Source organism: Pinus tabuliformis, chromosome 9, assembly GCF_031772625.1.
Source record: "Pinus tabuliformis cultivar Carrire ecotype Pingquan chromosome 9, CPIR1, whole genome shotgun sequence".
Classification (NCBI taxonomy): domain Eukaryota; kingdom Viridiplantae; phylum Streptophyta; class Pinopsida; order Pinales; family Pinaceae; genus Pinus; species Pinus tabuliformis.
In genome coordinates, this window is record NC_142307.1 from 557,402,064 (window position 1) to 557,408,040 (window position 5,977).

The window sequence follows — 5,977 nt, forward strand, 5'->3', positions numbered from 1 at the left end:
CCAATGTCTGTCGGGTGAATGATTGATAGTTTCATTCATTTCGTTCATTTTGACAACTGTTTAATTAATGGACAAACTATTCAAACTTTATTTAAACTATATTGCATTGAGCCTTAAGGAATTTAATATTCTCCTTTGGTAATTTTTTATTTACAATGTAGCTCACTTTTCCAAGAACTTTCGAAACCATCTCATGCTCATATATCTATGGCGACAACCAAACCATCCCACCAATCTAGTAAAGAACACAACAAACTAATACAATTATCTTAATTTGAAATATTAATATCAACATATAATAGCTAACTTACCACAATATTGAAGGTGTTTAGATGCTCAGTCTCAAAGTATCCATCCTTCATTCTCAGGTTAGAAAACTTTTTTATAGAAATAATTTGTTCATTGGAGACTTACTTGATATAAAGTTCCTAACTTTTCCACAACAACTTCATTGTAACTATTGAAAATTGAAATAAGAAATGTTGAAAATAGCAACAAGAAAGATCATGATTTAATTTTGTCTTTGAATAAAATTGGGAATAAAATTGTAATTCCACATCTCATGACAACTTGTATTAGTTAACTAAGTTAATTTGACTTAGTTGGCTCAGTTAATTCAAGTTGAGGATCTAACCAGAGTCATGTAGAGTTTCTCCTACATTATAGGAACCCTGGCTGAGTTTATTTTCAGTTGTAATTAATTAATTCAGTCTAACTGAGTTAAAGTCGGTTAAACTAGTTCCAAATGTTGGAGGAACTAGTGGGAGGTCTATTAGTGTGGTGCTTCCTATAGTGGAGTGTGGTGTTGCCTGCAGTTATCAACCAATAAATTGAAGATTCACTCATAATTAACTCATGCATGTTAGATCATAGAAACACCCAGTTGGGATTGGATTTCAGGGACAATGTACTATTAGTTGTATAATCATCTGAATTGTACAAGTGGTGCATGCAATGAGAGGAAGGTATATGAGGATTGCACAATTCCTATTGAGGAATTTCCCTAATTAATAGGGGGGTAATTCCCAAGGGAACAACGCGATAAAATAGGGACTTGGGAAAGCAGAAAATTGGTTAAGTATTGACTTGGGCTTGTCTAGGAAGTATTGAGACAAATAGAGATAATGGACAGGTTGCTTGGGCTTGAGAAAATCATTTTAATATTCTCATATTTTCTGACTAATGCAATATACAGATAGGATGGGTTTTTAGTTGTGGTTTTCCCTAGGAAATCGTTGTGTTATGTGTTGATTGAATTCTTTCTCTTGTATGCTTCATGATTTCGTGATCATTTAATTGTTTCTGGTGATGAGTAGAGTAGATTCAAGTCTTTTTTTAGTATATTACAATTAACAGTTTGAATCTACAAGGAATTTATACATTGTATTAGAGTTGAAATCACTATAGAAGAGGAGAGTACGAGTTTTTCTTTTGCAAGTGAAATAAATTTTTCAGTATCATACTTCAGAGCCAGCAGGATGTCGTTCTATGGATTGAGACTCGAATATTCCCTTTAGGGTATTTTGAACTATATTTCTTGGAAGGACAGGATGGAAGTAGTGTTGGAAGACAATGAGCTTAAGGAATTCCTAGACAAATATATTCCTAAGCTATATGATTCTCAAGATCTAGCAGAGTGGAGAAAATGTGTTGCAAAGGCGAGAAGGATTATCCAAGAAGGAGTTCGAGATCATATTGTCTCGAACCTCCACAGTAAGGAGACTCCATTTGCAATGTGGAAGACCTTGATAGACCTATTTAAAATAGTAGTGACCATAGGAAGCTGGCACTAAAGGACAAGCTCAGAAAAATCAAGATGGAGAAGGGCGACACAATACCAAAGCACTTGACCAAGTTCACCCAATGTCGAGATGAGATTGGAAGTGTTGGTGTAATAGTTACTGAAGATGATATGGTCAGCCTAGAACTTCTAGGCCTTCCTAAGAGTTGGCACAACTACCAGGACTCAATGAATGGGATGGAGAAGCTACCAGAGGGAGCATTTGTGGTCCAACTTGGTGCAAGAAGAGATTCGGTGGAACACCAAAGATGGGACCTCATCCAAAGAAGAGGAAGAGGATTTTTCATTAGTCATCAATAAAAGAAAGCCAAGGGAAATAAGTCCCAATGCGAGGAGGGCAAGAAAAAATACTTGTCCAACATCAAGGGTTTTCACTGTCACGAGTTCAGGCACTATGCCATGAAATGTCCACGGAAGAAAGCAAGCAAGAAGGAGCTTGTAGTAGCAGTAGTAGGTGAATCTCTAGCTTCACAATTCAAACTTGATTTTACTCTCATTGAATGCATGACAAGCATAGTAATGGGAAGCATGTGGAATTTTGACAATAGTGCCTCGTTCCATATGACAAGGAATATAGATCTTGTTATCACATTAATTATGTTTTTAAAAGAAAATTCAAGAAATGATGACAGTTTCAGTGTCAACATTTTAATTGTAATAAACAGGGAAATCACCGATAGTGTGGCTATCAATGCTTTAAGTGTTCCGGCTATATTTTCTAAAGAAATTCGCTAACAACAGCCTTATCATCATTTTCAATAAAGTTGATAGGCCGATTGTTAACGCCAAAAATAAATTTCAAATTTAAAATATGGAATTACGCTGACCATGTCAACGTCAATGATGAGCTCTACAAAGTGTGAGGTTAAACTATAAATATTCTGCCGCCATCGATGTATGATTCATTGAATAATCATGGGTTAAAATGCATTTCCTCGAAATCGTAATCATTTTTCCAAATCAGAATGATTTCCCTTATCCATCGTTAAACTCATTGCATTTTGTAAATTCGTCTTTTCATTTGTAAGTTTCGTTACTGCGTTTTTTATTTGTTAACAATTGGAAAGACATCGTCCAATTTCTCTCGCAAGAATCTAGGATCAAATCTCGAGGCTTTCAATTTCCAACTAAAGACTGTGATGGGGAAAGGTGGCAAAGCTAACCAGGCTAAGCCCAAAGCACCAGATTTTTGGACATATATCCTGATAACTAGCAGCAGTTTTAGCAAGCTGGTTGGAGTGAGTTTTTCCACAACTGCACCAACTACAACGATGTCGTGGCTCATTCATTCGCTCAAATTTTCAATGGGAACCAGGTGGAAGTCAATGGGCTCTCCTTCCTAGTTACAGAGAACCTAATCTCAAAGGCAACTTCCTTACCAGCAGACGAAGAATGAATTTTTAGAAGCCATGTGTTGGTAGGGGTTGATGTGCCCTTCTTTCTAAAGGAAGAATTCAATAATCACAATTGGAGAACCAAGGTTCAGAGTGAGTGGCTACCAGACAAATGGCACAACCTGCTTCACATCTCTCAGCAATATTTCACATGCGAAGGAAGATTCAATCAAGTAAACCTCTATCATTTCCATTTTCTTGCACATTTGGTTGGTCAGGTTAGAATGAATGCCTTTTTCTATTTACTGGAGAGTCTCAAGCATATGGCAACTCGTTTCATATCCAAAACTGAACTTTCTTCACATTTTATCTACCACAAGGCCCTCATTAAACTGCTGATTGAAAACCAGTTGGCCAAGGTAGGGAGAGCCTGGAGCCACTTCCTATTTTGGGGAGGTTTTCAGCCTTAACCCCCTAAAAATCAAAGAGGAAGGCCAAAAAAAAAAATACTAAAATGGGGAAAAGACTCAAGAAACAACACTTGTTGAGCCAAATCCTAGCCAGAAAAACACATAGTTCCCTTTATATCCTTTGGCCCTAAAATCCTAAATTCTACCAAAGAAAGAGTGTCAGGCTTAGTGAACTAGACCCCACATCTCCTGTAAACTTACCTTTTGTTATCAATTCTCCCCAGGTCCTGAGTTCACCTGTTGCAGCCTTCCCTACAGACACAACTACACCAAAAATTATAAAAGGAAAGGAGGTTGAAGTTGAGACCTAATATGAGGAAACATTGTTTGAAACTTTAAAAGGAGGCAAAAGACCCCATACAAGGCCAACAAAAAAATTAAGGTATAAAACTAAGCTGAGAATCAACCCATATTTAGCCAAGGAGGTAATTGATGTAGATAATGTGTCATTGAAGGACCTTATCATCAACAGAAAGAAGACTGCGGGCTCTAAGAAGAGAAGGGACAAAGAAACAATGAGAAAATGTCTTATGGAGACAAGACAAAGAAAGAAACAGAGGTTGGAGAAGGTGGATGTGCTTCTTAAAGCAACCAACACCCTTGGCTAGGAGGCTTGGGGTCATTTTGAAATTTTTGGTTATGAACTTAAGAAACAACATTTTTTCTTTTATTGCTGACAGTATGCTTAACAACATTTTTATATACAACAGAGCAGGAAGGAGCTGACATTCCCACTATCAATGATTTTGAAAGAAGCAGGGAGCGTTGACATCTCCGTTGTCAGCAAAATTTTGACAAGTGATAATGCTGACATTCCCACTGTCAGCGAATTCTAAACACAGGTAGAAAAGGAAATGATGACAGTCAATCTGTCAGCAAAAGCTTCAATTCAGAAAAACAAAGAAGCTGACATCGGTCGTTTCATCAAATTTCACCAAGAAGCCTGATGGATAAGAATGATAACAAAAAAACAGTTTTGGTGAAGATTGAACCTGTTTGTAGAGGGACCTGTTTGCCAACAAGGATTCGGTTCTATCAGTCAAGGACTTGTTTCTATTTTCGAGGAAGATATTATAAAGATACTTTTCTTTGCCTATATGATATCATATATTCCAGGATATATTTTATTTTTAGAAAAACTTATGTAATTAAAAATATTTCCACATGCATGAACTTAAAATATTTTGATATTTTTGGATTATTGTAATTAAGATTGAAACTATAATCCTGTGATCAGTTGATGTAATGTCTATAAATAAAAAATTTGAAGAAGGGAAAATGGTTGGCCTTTATTGTAAAAACAGTAGCATTCTGGTGTATTTGAGTAGATCTTAAATATATTATAGTTTAATGTGCATTTGCAGAAAATTCATGTGTTGTAGTTCCATGTCCATTATTTCTTTGTTATGAAAAATATTCTTCATGTCTGGAAAATGTTAGTATTTTAGATTGGGATTCATTAATGCTCCTTTCTCGTATTTCTCAATCATTGGTGCTCATTGCTTCTATCAGCTATAATTCAATTTTCTTCAGTTTTCTTATTCCAAATTTCTCAAATTGTCAAAGGATTTATTGTTGCCCTTATTTTTGTGTCTTTCTCAATAGATCTATAACATCATTCGATAAAACTGGACTTCATGCCCAATGGTGTGTTTTATACATCCCAACGTTATTTCATCCTACAAACTAAATCTAGCCACATAACTCAATTGAAAAACCTACTACTACAGTGACCTAGAGTAGTTGAGTTTAGGGAGAGATCCATCTCTAGGTTGAAGGTACAACTTTCAACCTAAAAGAGTTTCAAGGTTACCTTGGAGGTTTTCCCGTAACCAGGTTTCGTCTAAGTGATAACAGATCTCTTCAGTGACCTGAAGGAGAAAGACCTCAAGCAAAACAGAGAGTTTAGTGATGATGGGAGGTATAGCATGACCGATATCATATAGTTACTTTTAAGAGGGAGTTTGGATCCCCTCTTAGACTCACATATTTGTTTTTTTTTCTAGGACTAAAGAATAATCTTGTTTATGTCATGGCATTGGAAGACCGTGGCTACGATGTGATATTTAGAAAAGGAATGTTTTCCTTAGACACATCGCCATGGGACAGGTGAAGCAGATCAGTGTGAAAGTCAAGAACCTGTATGCACTTGAGGTACAAGGTGCATGCAAAGCCTTGATGAGCAAGGCAAAGTTTAGAGACTTGGTGGTTGAGAGGGAGCATGAATTACCTCTCAACATGCAATCTCAGAAGCAACATCAGCAAGTTGTGGAGCAGCCACAATTGGAGAAGCAGGGAGGAGGATGAGTGGAGACATCCACTTAAGCAGAGACCTCCAATAGGGGAAATTTCGATCTAAGTGGGCAGAGGGA